This window comes from Cebus imitator, unplaced genomic scaffold (genome assembly GCF_001604975.1).
Source record: "Cebus imitator isolate Cc_AM_T3 unplaced genomic scaffold, Cebus_imitator-1.0 Scaffold88, whole genome shotgun sequence".
Classification (NCBI taxonomy): Eukaryota; Metazoa; Chordata; class Mammalia; order Primates; family Cebidae; genus Cebus; species Cebus imitator.
Genome location: NW_016107403.1, coordinates 2,069,699 through 2,085,066, shown reverse-complemented (window position 1 = coordinate 2,085,066; position 15,368 = coordinate 2,069,699). Strand labels below are relative to the sequence as shown.

At 39.9% G+C, this 15,368-nt stretch overlaps 1 protein-coding gene and 1 pseudogene across 6 annotated transcripts in view; one reads left to right on the top strand and one right to left on the bottom strand.

The window, feature by feature from the left end:
• Positions 1-15,368, bottom strand: part of TTC27 (tetratricopeptide repeat domain 27) — a 194,433-nt gene that overhangs the window by 46,754 nt on the left and 132,311 nt on the right. The window lies entirely within an intron of this gene.
• Positions 8,509-10,991, top strand: LOC108308846 (annotated as a pseudogene). The gene is made up of 2 exons (XR_005201290.1): positions 8,509-9,539; positions 10,495-10,991. The product of XR_005201290.1 is annotated as a single-strand selective monofunctional uracil DNA glycosylase-like (transcript).

Here is a 15,368-nt window from a genome sequence, read left to right as displayed (position 1 = left end):
AAAAAAAAAAAAAAAAAAAAAAAAAAAAAAAAAAAAAAAAAAAAAAAAATCTAACAAAAATTCAATGGAATTAGTCAGAAATGCAGCTATTATGAGTTGTTTTCCTCTCAGACAGTCAGCAAAGCCCACTTTATAAAAAGATTGAAATCTCATTTCTTACTGACTTCCAGAAAGGCACGGAGCCAGCTGTCAGATTTGCTTGAACAGTTTAGGGTAGGAAAGAAAACGCGGTGCTCTGTTATCTGTCCACGGCCTTCCATAGAGGCAGAGCAGAAGGCTGCCTCTACATCACTCCTCCTTCAGCCATTCCCACAAAACTTGTTCCATATGGCTAGCAGAGGCCTGAAAGTTCTTTAAGCAGATGAAGATTTTTAGCCAGTAATTAGAGATAAGGCTCAGAAGCAAACGGCCTTGGGCCATTTAACACTTTGCCATGAATTCACAAGAGGCTATAAATAACTGCTATCAGGAACCTTTATGGAGAACAGATTTTGTTAGAGGAACAGGTAATGCCTGAGAAGAGGATGGATATATGTCTGGTGGTAGGGGGAGAAGCAGAGGTACTAGGTTGAAACTAATAGTTAGAAGCTCACTTTTCTGAATCATGGGATTTTCAACAACTTAAAACTGACCTCAACACTTTGCTTTCATCTGGTTTTTTATAGAATTAAATGAAAAGAGCTTCAGTGTACCAAACCACACTTGCTAAACATGATACATTCTGAGAGAACCTAAAGTCTGATGCTAACATATAAAACAAGCTCTCTAAACCAAGTAGAAAGTTTCCAAATCTGTGTATTACATTTCACCAATGTTAAGGTACACTTTTTCCCTCCAGCATTTAACATTTCTGAAATAGAGATGCATCTTAAAAACCAATAGCCTGTCAGAGTTTTATCGGCAACATTTTTTTTTTTCTATACAAAGTGGTACTTAAAGGTACTTCTGACAACTGATGGTGTCTTAGATACAATGAATTACGGTAGCAAGTTTACTTGGAATAAAGGATTCCTATTTTGAGACTAAATTAAGAACAATGAGAACTGACCTCAAGGTCCTCAAAATGCATGTGCCCTGCTTGTTTTCTGTATCAGCAAAGAACAAATACTATTTCCCATGTGTTGTTATAAAAACTACATGTTAAATTCAAAATCTAAATAAAGACCTCATTTTTCGATCCATCTGAGAAGATTTACAAAGGCTGCAAATGTAAAATTAACAATTACCTTCTAGCTCTAAAACAGACTGGTGATGAGACTAGCATTTATTTTTAATTTTTAAAACTACCGAATGTTTTGTAACCAGTGTCTTTAAAACCAAAACAAATTTAATGAAAATCAGACAAACGACTTAATTTAACATAAAGTATTATGGTTCTCTTTTCTTTCTACTCTTGGTTAATTTTACAGTGTTTTAATAACCTGCATTTGAAGGGAAAATCCTAGACTCATTAGCTGCTAGGTTTTATCTATTGATAACATGAAGGCAGATGAGCTTTGCACATGGTGGTGTTCTTTGAAATCGTCAATAGCTTTTTTTTTTTTTTTTTTTTTGAGCTATTACTTAAACTGCTATTACCAATAGTGACTGGCATCTCAGTTCAGAAAGGTCATATTCTTAAGAACAGAACATCATAAAAGAAAACAAAATCAAAAGAAGCCTCAAAAAACCTATCCTGATTCCTCAGAACAGAGTTGTGTATATTTGGGTACAAAAATCTCTAACTTCTAGTTCAGTGCTATCAGATAAAAATATCATACTAGTAGCCTTATTATATTTTTAGTAGTTACATTTCAAAAAGTAAAAGGAAGGTGGCTCACACCTGTAATCCCTGCATTTTGGGAGGCTGAGGTGGGCAGATCATCTGAGGTCAGGAGTTCAAGGCCAGTCTGGCCAAAATGGTGAAACCCTGTCTCTACTAAAAATACAAAAAAATTAGCCAGGTGTGTTGGCATGCATCTGTAATCCCACCTACTCAGGAGGCTGAGGCAGGAGAATCACTTGAACTGGGAGGCAGAGGTTACAGTGAGCCTTAATAGTGCCACTGCACTCTGGCCTGGGCTACAAAGTGAGATTCCAGCTCAAAGGAAGGGTGCAATTTATTTTAATAACACTTTATTTAACTCTACATATCCAATATGCGATTACTTCAATATGTTATTACTATACAAAGTTACTGAGATATTTTATATCCACTTTTTCACACCAAGTCTTTGAAATTTGATGTGAATTCAACACTTACAGCACGGATCAATTTCGACTAGTCACATTTCAAGTGTCCATTGTCACGCACGGCTAGTGGCTACCATATTAACACAGTTACACTATTTCTCTGAAACACTGACAGAAGCCCTGGAATACCTGGCATCCTTCCCTTTTTTCTCCAATAAAAAACTAGCTCCTCTGGCTCATACCCTCCCTTGAGCTTCTTTCATATACTGTACTTACTCCTGTTCCTCTCTTTACAATAACAACCAAAATAATTAGCTCTTAATGAGCAGCTGCTATGTGTGCCACGCACTAATATAATGAGCTTTCCACACATTACTCATGCGTTCCTCACACCCACCCGGCAAGGTGGTTAATCTTACTCTCCTAAGAGAGACTACCAAGAATCAAAGTCAGTCACAGACAGAGGAGAGGTTCAACCCAGTCAGTGTGACTCCAAAGACCCTGTCCTCTCTGTGTGGCCACACTGCCTCCCACAACACCATTCTGCCCATGCACAAGTCATGATTTATGGCCATACCATCCTTCTCACCAATAACTAGAGAGGGGGAAAATAAGGCAGCTAACATGCACTGGGAAAACCCAGAAGACAATTCTTTAAGAACCAGGAGCATTTCTCTTCCCCCAAAAAGCTCTCTTGATTGGGCTAGTCGGGTGGACAAAAGAAGACACAGAAAAATGGGTGACCAAAGGACAGGGTAAGAATGAAGTGAGATAATCACCTGATAGAGAGGCCGGAGTTGAGATTTCTGCAGGGCAAACTGTGAAGGCAAGCTGGTTATAGGCAGGCAATGATGTTTATAAGCTGACTGTCTAGTGTTTCTCTCTCAGGGAGCCAATATAGAAACACAAAAGCAGGCCAACTTTTCATTTTGAATATGATGATACCTGTACTTAAAGAATGATTTTAAATTATTTTAAAAATAATTAACAAAGAACTCAAAGGGTTGAGGGCATGATTTCTCTGAACTTCAAAGCCCCCTAGAGTGTGAGAGAGGAGAAAGATGACTGGGATTCAAGTGGCTCTGAGTAACTGTTACCACCCTAGCTATGTCACTTAACCTCCGAGTCTCAGTTCCCCAAATGTGAAATAAGCAGGGGTGGACTAGGCTAAAATTCCTGAGTTCTTCAGGGGCCCAGATTCTGGAAACACAGAGGGGACAGGGTTTGAAGGTACACTATTGCCATCTAGTGGCATAATAAGGACATTGACAATAAACTGGAATACAGAAGCGCTTCAATTTATGCTAGGGTTATGTCCTGATAAATCCATCATAAATTGAAAATATTGTTCAGTCAAAAATGCATTAAATTCACTTGATCTGCTGAATCTAATACCTTCACCTAGCATACCTTAAACATGCTCAGAACACTTATATCAGACAACAGATGGACAAAATCATCTAGCAGAAAGCCTATTTTATTTTTAAAAAGTGTGAAATATCTCATGGAATTTATTGACTACTATACTGGAAGTTATCAACAGAATAGATGTATGGGTACTCTAAGCATAGTTTCTACTGAAAGTGTATCATTTTTGCACCATCATAAAGTCAAAAAGTTATTAAGTGGAACTATCATAAGTTGGGGATTGTCTGGTATTTAGAAGTAGGAGTGTTGAAGGAATCAATTCAACTCGAGAACTTAGAAATCAATTCAAAAGAGACCTAGAAGAAAATGGGGCCTACAAAGGAAATAACTGGCTTAAAGGCACACAATGGTTCCTCAATCCAAGTGTGAAATATGTGTGCTGAAGAGAGTGACTGCAATTCTTATTAAACCTTAATAATTAAAATAAAATTTAAAGTTTGCTACCCTGAGGGCTAGCAAAGACTAAGCACCACTAGACAATGGACACAGATAACTTTCAAACCTAAAAAGTTAATTTTTACAAAAGTATTTAAGGCACATCTGCTTTGGTACCACTTATGAGCCTACTACTCAAACTCCTTTCCTCCTGAAAGTTTCCACATATTCAATAATCAGTATTCACACTTTTGCTGATTTCCCTCAGAGGATCAACCGTTTTGAATTTTTCTGTCACATATAATAAAGGTTAATGTAGAACAATCTAATCCCAAAGCCACACCACACTCTCCATTCTTTCTGTACCCCTGCCTCATTTCTATGACCCCAAAAGCAGATGAGTTGTTGAATGTGGTATCATTAAACAGGAAAAAACCGAAGCAAAATCCAGGAGTGACATCAACCATGTCTCATTGTAGCTTTTCCTAAAGTGATGCTTGATGCTCATTTTTTTCCTAATGTGCACTGCCAACTCTTAAATAACCAAGTTTCTCATTTACTAAATTCTAGGTTCTCCTTCCATGAGGTAATACAAGTTTTAACCTGCCAGCTTCCTGATCTCACCAAAGAGATTTATTTCTTCTATTTCAGTGTCATCCCTTAAACTAAAGGATCAACTAAATTTTTTTTTTGTTTTATTTTGTTTTTTTAGACAGAGTCTCGCTCCGTAGCCCAGACTCCTCCTGGGTTCTGGTTCAAGCAATTCTCCTGCCTCAGCCTCCTGAGTAGCTGGGATTACACGCCCAGATAATTTTTGTATTTTTAGTAGAGACAGGGTTTCACCATGTTGACCACGATGGTCTCGATCTCCTGACCTCATAATCTTCCCCCCTTGGCCTCCCAAAGTGCTGGAACTACAGGCGTGAGCTGCCATGCCCAGCCAGATCAACTAAATTTTATACATATTTTTTATTTTACTATAGGCTATTAATTAATGAATGCCCTTCTCTTAATTCTTGGTCTAGATTTGGCTACCGCTGGTCTTTATATTTGTCCAGTCTTTTCAAGTAATTCACAATACAAGGTAACATAGGTGTTTATATGTTATCTGCATGTGAGATTCTCCCGTAAGATATATCTCCCTAATTTTAGGCTACAGATAATGGGGCAGCAATGGTTTTCTACAGAGCAAAAGACAGAAAAGAAAAGAACCATTATGTAACATCTATTACTGTGAACTTACTATAGGCCAGGAAATATGTTAGACACCTAACAAATATTGGCTCTAATTTTCCCAACAGCAAATCCAGGTAGAGATTATACACTCCATTATTTAAAAGCTCAGAAAGATGAAGAGACTTGCCTTTGTTATCCTCCTTGGGATTACCAGAATTCGAAATGGGGTCTATGGTAGCAAAGCTTTCAGCCTCCTCACTATGCACCCGTCACAGCTACAGCCCAGATGTTACCACAGTGCTCACATTTCTTGGCAGTTATGCAAGTTACACCTTAAGAGTTTCCTTCTGTACTGCTTACCAATGAGAAAGGAAGAATAATAAGGAAAGAATGTCTTTTTTCTGTACATATTATTTTCACATGTTCATCCTGTCCTCTCTACTGGAATGTGAGTTCCACCACGAATAACGTAAGTTCAAAACAGAAACTCTATAAATCCATTTCAAATAAAAATATTTTATCCTTTCAAAAGCTAAAATGAATGAAAAAGTTAAATCAAGGAAGGGCAGCATCTACAAACCGACAGGATGATTAAAATGCCAGAGTACTTGATCATAAGAAGTCTGGTCTAATACATATCAATGGCCTTGGAAAGGTCGGCTCAGTTAAATCCCTATTCTCAAAAAGAGTCACTCACTAACATGTGCTGGATGGTCCCAAAACATCAATCTTATAACCTCACTTTGCTTCTGACGAAAGCCCCGACGGCTCTTCATTAAAGGATGAAAAAAGTTCAAACCTGACAGCCCGGTATTCAGGGCTTTTTATAACTTGACCTCAATCAAATCTGCCATTACTTCCTAGCATACGATGATATCCTTGAGAGGCAAAATTGTGATGAAGTTAAGAGCAAGAGCACTGGGATCAGAAAGCTCAGGTTGAAATCCCAACCCCACTCCTCATAAGCTGTAAAATCTAGTACAAATTACTTAACCCTTTATTTCTTCATTTATGAAAGTAAGGTAAAAACAATAAGTACTTCATTGACTGCAGAGAATTAAAAATATATGGAAAATGCTTCTAGAACAGTACCTGGCACTAAGTAAATACGCAACATTAGTTGCTATTATCATTATTATAACTGAATAAAACATAAACCATCAAAATCGACTGTTACCAAGAAACTGCTCTCTGCAAGGTTAGTTTTTACATCTGCTAGTCTCCTTCCTTGAAACATATTTTCCAATTTTTTCTACATATCCAAATCCCAACTATTCCTTGTACTTCACACCAACATTCACTTCCATCAGGCTTTTTCTGACCATTCACATCCTTATGCATAAGGCCACCCAAAAGCATCGCCAGGCACCCAAAGCACGTTGCCTATTCACTCAACTCCTTGGTTACACACAATGCTATTCATGCCTCCTCTCTCCATTTAACCCATATAAACCATGGAGGGCAGGAGTCTGTGTCTTAACACAATTCTCCTGTATGTCCCTCAATATCTCAATGGTTTACAAAGAGTTCATACTTACCTAAGAGCTTAGAATATAGATGCTTAATGAATAGAAATAGCTATTATAATGTTAATGCTCTCATTTTCCAGTCTCATTTTTAATAGTATTCTTATTTCCAAAGCTAAAACCTTCATCTCTTCTCATTCCACTCTCCTCTAGAATGATATTCCCTATTTATCTCCCCTCTTTCTTTAAAACATTCAATCTCTCCTTTATCCCCTGGAGTCTTTCATTTCTGCCTTCCTCCATGTAAGGGTCTCCAGTATCTTGAAATGTTTTACCTGATGTTTCTGCCCCTCTGATACAACATTCTACATTTGACTCTTATCTCTCTGATGTGCTCCTAACATGAACAGTCTATAGATGCTATCACCATTTCTTCATCTGTCACTCACCCTTTACTCTCCTGAATCTGTTTTTGAATAGTGAGTTCCAAATCCAATGACCTCTTCATAGCCCTCTGGATTTTTATCACTACGTGTGACATAACTCACTGACATTTGCTCTTCTTTTGGTTGCCATGAACCCCTTGCTGGGGTTCCCCTCTATCCCTCTGACCAAGACTCTGGTGTACTCTGATTCCTACTTCACTGGTACCATTTCTCCTGTCTTCTTCCAACTGCAGGAGATGTCCAAAGCTCAGGACACTGCCTATTATTCTTTTCCAACACAGCTTTCTGTGAAGAACTCACTTTCATGGCTTCAATTAACTTCCAGAGAAAAGCCCCATCTGAATGCTTAGTTCTGACCTCACCACTGGGCTTCACTCGGGGTTTTATCTCCAATGGACTAGCAACCATCACTGCTACAATATAGCACCATCTCCTCATATTCAACATCCAAAACCACATCACCTTGCTGGCAAAAGATGCTTTCCCTTCCTCCTAAATTCCCTACAGCTATCAATAGAGATATTCTCCTTTTTAATCAGACAATTGAGAAAACGGGCCTCCTCTCTGATTCCAAAGTCTCCCTCAATACTGCCAGCCCAGTGAGTAAGTCCCAGAAAATTTCCTTTGTAACGAGGCTTTGGCCATTCTATCTTTCCCATGCTTACCACGAAAGCCACTGATAACTCACCCATGATATTCATTCCTTATTTAAACTTCCCATAATATCACTTTTGTCATATCACTTATTAATTCAAAACCACAATAGGCTCCCACATCCACAGGGTTAGATAATCCTGATACAGGGCATTTAAGGCCCTTTGAAAACTAGTTCTATGCATTATCATTTCCCAGTGGAAACTCTCTGTTCTCCGCTGATAGGCTGACATAGCACAATTCATGACCACATCCATATCTAATATACAAGTACTTGATAATGCTTGGTTAGGCAACCACATAATATAATGTCCAAACTGCAACACTTTTGAAAGTGAACCAGAACATTAAAAAAAAAAAATAAGTTAAATTATACAGTTTTTAAAAAACTTTATTGACCAACAGTTAATCAATAAATTTTTTACTCCATCGGGGGACTTATAAGATGATTCTATTAAAAAATTATGTTCAAAAATAAAATTATTTATTGAAAAATAAAACTGTATTAAAGTAAAAATTTTTTAATGCTGATTATGTGAACATTTAAAAATAATGGAGCATTAATCAGCTGCACAATTATAATTTTGTACATTTCCACAATCTATTACAAAATTAAAATTAATTCTTCTGAGTAGACATTCATATATTTAATCAGCGTTTTCGTCATATTTGATGTTAATACAATGTCACTGATATTTTACTAATATATTTTTTCAATATGATCTTAGTGTCTTTAATTTTTTCATAAGATTACCTGCTACTTCAAAGTTATTTTTTATTGTTAATTGTCAAATTCATTGTTTATACATTTAAAACTGTTGAAAGCTTTTACTGAGTCTTTTCTAGGGGACATTAATAATTGTAATTGAAAATATTCTTTCTAAGTATACTGATATACCTGGTAAGCTCAGAGCAACATCTGCTGAATAGAACATATTCTTAATTTTAGCTTTGTTAATACTAAAACTTATAAATACTCAGTACCTTTGGCTTGATTTAGGCTACTTTTCATCAACAAATATTTTTAACAAGACAAAATTTATCAAATACGTTGTCTCTATTTATGATTCTTTGTAACGTTTCACCAAATTTAGATCCTGCTAAATCATAGGCCTCTATTACATTCCATTCTAGTAAAGAATATAAACTTATTCAATTGAAAGGAACTGGAAACAGGATGGGGAGCTGGACCAGGTGACAGTGGCATGGCCTATGCCCCAGGCTTTCCTGCTGGGGTCCACCCATGAGCCTGTAGGTGCCCTCATGGAGCTCCAGCCCAGCCCTGGAAGCTTGGCTGAGAGCTTCCTGGAGGAGGAGCTTCGGCTCAATGCTGAGCTGAGTCAACTGCAGTTTTCGGAGCCTGTGGGCATCATTTACAATGCTGTGGAGTATGCATGGGAGCCACATCGCAACTACGTGACTCGCTACTGCCGGGGCCCCAAGGAAGTGCTCTTCCTGGGCATGAACCCTGGACCTTTTGGCATGGCACAGACTGGGGTGCCCTTTGTGGAAGTGAGCATGGTCTGGGACTGGTTGGGCATTGGGGGGATTGTGCTGACCCCTCCCCAAGAGCACCCTAAGCGACCAGTGCTGGGACTGGAATGCCCACAGTCAGAAGTGAGTGGTGCCTGATTCTGGGTCTTTTTCCGGAACCTCTGTGGACAGCCTGACGTCTTCTTCCATCACTGCTTTGTCCACAATCTATGCCCTCTGCTTTTCCTGGCTTCCCGTGAGTTCCTGGCGCAACCTCACCCCTGCTGAGCTGCCTGCCAAGCAGTGAGAACAGCTTCTTGGGATCTGTGATGCAGCCCTTTGCTGGCAGGTGCCGCTGCTGGGGATGCGGCTGGTGGTGGGAGTTGGGCGACTGACAGAGCAGCAGGCATGACGGGCTCTGGCAGGCCTGATGCCAGAGGTCCAGGTGGAAGGGCTCCTGCATCCCTCTCCCCATAACCCACAGGCCAACACGGGCTGGGAGGCAGTGGCCAAGGAAAGACTGAATGAGTTGGGGCTGCTGCCACTGCTGTCGAAATGAGTGCCCTTGGGGCATGGCATGGGACACATTCAAGACCTCGAAGTCATTCTTGGGCAAGCAGATAACAACACATCTCCTGGACTGGAGCGAAAGGTCCTCCTGTGCTCCCTGGTCGCTGGGAAACGTATGTTTCCAGTGAAACATTGATATGATATGTTGAACTGTCTTCCAATCTGCTGTGGCAGTTTTGACACTACTCCGGTTTACCCTCCTGATTCCTGCTTTCTTTTTCTGAGACAGAGTTTTGCTTTGTCACCCAGGCTGGAGTGCAGTGGCTCGATCTTGGCTCACTGCAACCTTCACCTCCTGGGTTCAAGCGATTCTCCTGCTTCAGCCTCCCAAGTAGTTGGGATTACAGGTACTCACCACCACACCCTGCTAATTTTTGTATTGTTAGTAGAGATGGGGTTTCACCATCATGACCAGGCTGGTCTTGAACTTCTAACCTTCTAACTTCACCCACCTTGGCCTCCTAAAGTGCTGAGATTATAGGCGTGAGCCACTGCACCCAGCTGATTCCTGCTTTCTTTACCTTTGAACATTGTCCCTTTCATGGGACCCCACTTTGTAGAGAATCTACAGAAGGTGTATGTTTGCACTTGCAGACTGCTCTACCTCATTGTTTCCTTGGGAGACTATTCAGCTGAGAGTGCCCTAGACGGTAATTTCTAAGGTCACATTTACTATTTTAGAGGAAACCCACCCTTATAGAACAGCTGGCTTCGGCTGACCCCTTTCCTCACAGGGACCAAGAAAAAGCACAGGACACAAAATTAAGAGTGAACTTCTTATGGGAGGCTGCAGCTGGATCAGAGGAAAAATCCAGTGTGGCAGAGTGAAAGTCAGCAGACCTGCATTTTCGTCCCAGCTTTGAGACTTGTGAACTTTTTGATGGACAAATTGAGAAACCTCTCCATGCCTCAGGCTCCTCATCTGTAAAATGGGGATGCCTACCTTTTGGGGTTGGTGTGAGGATTAATTGAGATAACACTTGAAAGTGCCTTGCATGGGCCTGGCTTGTGGGTGCTGATTACAATACTCTTCTTTCTTGCCTCTGGGTTAGGGATTCACTGCACTGCACCACAATGGTAGCCCCTCTCCATTCTGAATACCTTACTAGGGGAGAGTGTGGGCTTCCACCTGTGGCCAGGGTGAGGGGAAAATTCTCACCTTGTCAGAGATGGATCAATGACTATGAAAAACCTAGCCTGTGTTTTTTTCACTCTAAGCATTAAAAGCTCCTAAAGTCTTAAAAAAAAAAAAAAAATTATTCAATTAAAATAGAAACTCAATCAAAAGTCTTACAAACTATTACTGATGTTTTAAGTGTAATGATATTACAGTTTTTAAAAATTTCCTATTTCTTGGAAAAAAAAAACTCAACTTTTTTTTTAATGACATGATTTGATGCATGGGATTTGCTTTAAAATTATATGAGGCTGGGCAGGGTGACTCATGCCTATAATCCCAACACTTTGGAAGGTCAAGTTAGGCAGATCACTTGAGCCCAGGAGTTGCAGATCACTTGAGCCCAGGAGTTCCAGACCAACCTGAGTAACGTGGTGAAACTTTCCCTCTACAAAAAATACAAAAATTAGCTGGGTGTGGCAGTGCATGCTTATATTCCCAGCTTCTCAGGTAGCTGAGGCAGAGGGATTGCTTGAACCCAGGAGATGGAGGCTGCAGTGAGCAGAGATCACACCACTGCACTCCAACCTGAGTGACAGAGTGAGACCCTATTGCAAAAATAAATATATTTTTAAAAAAGTAATAAAACAATATGAGGTGGAGTAAGGAAATACAAGTAAAACAAGATCAGCCATTTTCCAACACTGTGCCTCCAACACATTTTAGTAACTCTCAAACATTTTCATTATTATTACATTTGTTATGGTGACCTGCAAGCAGTGATCTTTGATGTTACTATTGCAATTGTTTTGGGGCACCATAAACTGCAATTAATTAATTTCAAAAAAAAAAGCAATTAATTTCACATATAGGACAGTGAAATTAATTGTGTATGTTCTGACTGCTTTACTGACCAGCTGCTCTCCTATCACCTCCTTCCCCTCAGGCCTCCCACTTCCCTGAGACATAACAATATTGAAATTGGGCCAATTAACAACCTTACAGGACCTCTAAGTGTTCAAGTAAAAGGAAGAGTCCACATCCCTCACTTTAAATCAAAAGCTAGAAATGATTAGATACTGCGGATCATAAAAGAGCTAGAAGAGAGGCTTTTGAATGTCCTCACCAAAAAGAAATGATAAATGTATAAGGTGATCATCACGTTAAACCCCTGATTTGATCGTAATACAACATATGCCTGTATCAAAACAGAAAATTGTATAATTACAATGTATACATAAATATGTATAATTATAAGGTATCAATTAGAAATAAAAGGAAAGAAAGCTACAAATGATTAAGGTTAGTGAGAAAGGCATGTCGAAAGCTGAGATAGGCTGAAAGCTGGGCCTCCTGCACCAAACTGTTAGCCAAGTTATGAATGCAAAATAAAAGGCTCCTGAAGGAAATTAAAAGTGCTACTTTTAAAAGGGAATAAACAAGTGATAAGAAAGTGAAATGGCCTTATTGCTGATATGATGAAAGTCTGAGAGGTCTAGATAGATCCAACCAGCTATAACATTCTCTTCAGTCAAAGCTGAATTCAGAGCTAGGCCCTCACTCTCTTCAATTCTACGAAGGCTGAGAAAGGTGGAGAAGCTGTAGAAGAAAGTTTGAATCTAGTAGAGATGGTTCATGAGGTTTGAGGAAAGAAGCCATCCCCATAACATAAAAGTACACAATCAGAATTTCTACGCTCACCAGAAGACGGAGGTCCTCTTTCCTTGCCTAATGCAGCCATGGCTCATGGTCCCAAGAAGCATCTGAAGCAGGTGGCAGCTCCAAAGCATTGGATGCTGGATAAATTGACTGGTGTGTTTGCTCCTCATCCAACCACCGGTCCTCAAAAGTTGAGAGAGTGTCTCCCCCTCATCATTTTCCTAAGGAACAGACTTAAGTATGCCCTGACAAGAGATGAAGTAAAGAAGATTTGCATGCAGCGGTTCATTAAGATCGACGGCAAGGTCTGAACTGATATAACCTACCCTGCTGGGTTCATGGATGTCATCAGCAATGACAAGACGGGAGAGAATTTGTGTCTGATCTGTGACACCAAGGGTCGCTTTCCTGTACATTGTATTACGCCTGAGGAGGCCAAGTACAAATTGTGCAAAGTGAGAAAAATCTTTGTGGGCACAAAAGGAATCCCTCATCTGGTGACTCATGATGCTCACACCATTCGCTACCCTGATCCCCTCATCAAGGGGAATGATACCATTCAGACTGATTTGGAGACTGGCAAGATTACTGATTTCATCAAGTTTGGCACTGGTAACCTGTGTATGGTGACTGGGGGTGCTAACCTGGGAAGAATTGGTGTTGATAACCAACAGAGAGAGGCACCCTGGATCTTTCGATGCGGTTCACGTGAAAGATGCCAATGGCAACAGCTTTGCCACTTGACTTTCCAATATTTTTGTTATTGGCAAGAGCAACAAACCATGATTTCTCTTCCCTGAGGAAAGGGTATCCGCCTCACCACTGCTGAAGAGAGAGACAAAAGACTGGTGGCCAAACAGAGCAGTGGGTGAAATGGTCCCTGGGTGACATGTTAGATCTTTATGCGTAATTAAAAATCATGTGGCATGATTAAAAAAAAAAAAAGTACACAATCAAACAGCATGTACTGACAGAGAAACTGCAGCAAGTTATCCAGAAGATCTAGCTAAGACCATTGATGAAGGTGGCTACACTAAACAGAATTTCTAGGAAGACAAAACAGCCTTCTTTTGGAAGAAGACATCATCTAGGACTTTCATAGCTAGAGAGAAGTCAATGCCTGACTTCAAAGGACAGGCTACCTCTCCTACTAGGGGCTAATACACCTGGTGACTTTAGGTTGAAGCCAATGCTCATTTACCATCCGAAAATCCCACACCCCAATTAGGCTAAACCTACTCTGCCTAAGGTCTTTAAGTGGAACAATGGAGGCTGGATGACAATACTTCTGTTTACAGCATGGTTTATTGAATATTTTAAGCCCATTGTGGAGACTTACTGCTCAAAAAAAAAAAAAAAACTCCTTTCAAAATATTACTGATCATTGACATAGCACGTGGCCACACAAGAGCTCCGATAAAGATGAACACTCATTCTATAAGGGTATATAGCTGCCACACATAGTGATCCCTCTGATGGATCTGTGCAAAGTAAACTGAAAATCTTCTGGAAAGGATTCACCATTCTAATGTTCACCATTAAGAACATTCCTGATTCATGGGAGGAGGTCAGAACATCAACATTAATAGGAGTTTGGAAGAAGCTGATTCCAACTTTCATGGATGATTTCAAGGGGTTCAAGATTTCAGTGGAAAAAGTCACTGCACATATGGTAGAAACAGAGAACTACAATTAGAAGGGGAACCTGATGATGTGGTTGGATTGCCACAATCTCATGATAAAACTTGAAGAAATTAGAAGTTGCCTCTTTTTTTTTTTTTTTTTTTTTTTTTTTTTTTTTTTTTTTTTTTTTTTTTTTTTTTTTTTTTTTTTTTGAGACAGAGTCTCACTCTTATCACCAGGCTGGAGTGCAATGGCATGATCTCAGCTCATTGCAACCTCTGCCTTCTGGTTTCAAGAGATTCTCTTGCCTCAGCCTCCTGAGTAGCTGAGACTACAGGCACCCGCCACCACGCCTGGCTAATTTTTTGTAATTTTAGTAGAGACGGGGTTTCACCGTGTTAGGCAGGATGGTGTCGATCTCCTGACCTTGTAATCCGCCCGCCTCAGCCTCCCAAAGTGTCTCTTATGTGTGAACAAAGAAAGTGGTTTCTTGAAATGGAATTTGTTCTTCGTGAAGATGTTGTGAACATTGTTGAAATGACAACAAGGATTTACAATATTCCATAAACTTGATTGATAAAGTAGCAGCAGGCTTAAAGAAGACTGACTCCAATTTTGAAAGAAGTTCTACTGTGGCTAAAATGCTATCAAACAGCATTGTATGCTACAGAGAAATCTGGCATGAAAGAAAAAGTCAATCTACGTGGCAAACTTCACTGCTGTCTTATTTTAAGGAATTGCCACAGCTACTCCAGACTTCAGTAACCACCACACTGATCAGTTAGCAGCCGTCAACACTGAGACAAGACCTTCCACCAGCAAAAAGGTTACAACTCACTGAAGGCTCAGAGGATCATTAGCATTTTATGTAGGGTTTCTTTCTAGACATAATATTGCATACTTAATAGACTACAGCATAAACTCAACTTTTATATGCACTGGGAAACCAAAAAATCCGCACGACTTGCTTTATTATAATATTCACTTTACTATGGTGGTCTGGAACTGAATCTACAGTATCTCGGTGGTATGCTTGTACATATACTGTCAGCAATATCATAAAATCTCACAAAGGTTAGTGACCAGTTGATTGAGGAGGAGGTTAAGAAAAATAAATTTAGCCGGGCACGGTGGCTCAAGCCTGTAATCCCAGCACTGTGGGAGGCCGAGGCGGGTGGATCACGAGGTCAAGAGATCGAGACCATCCTG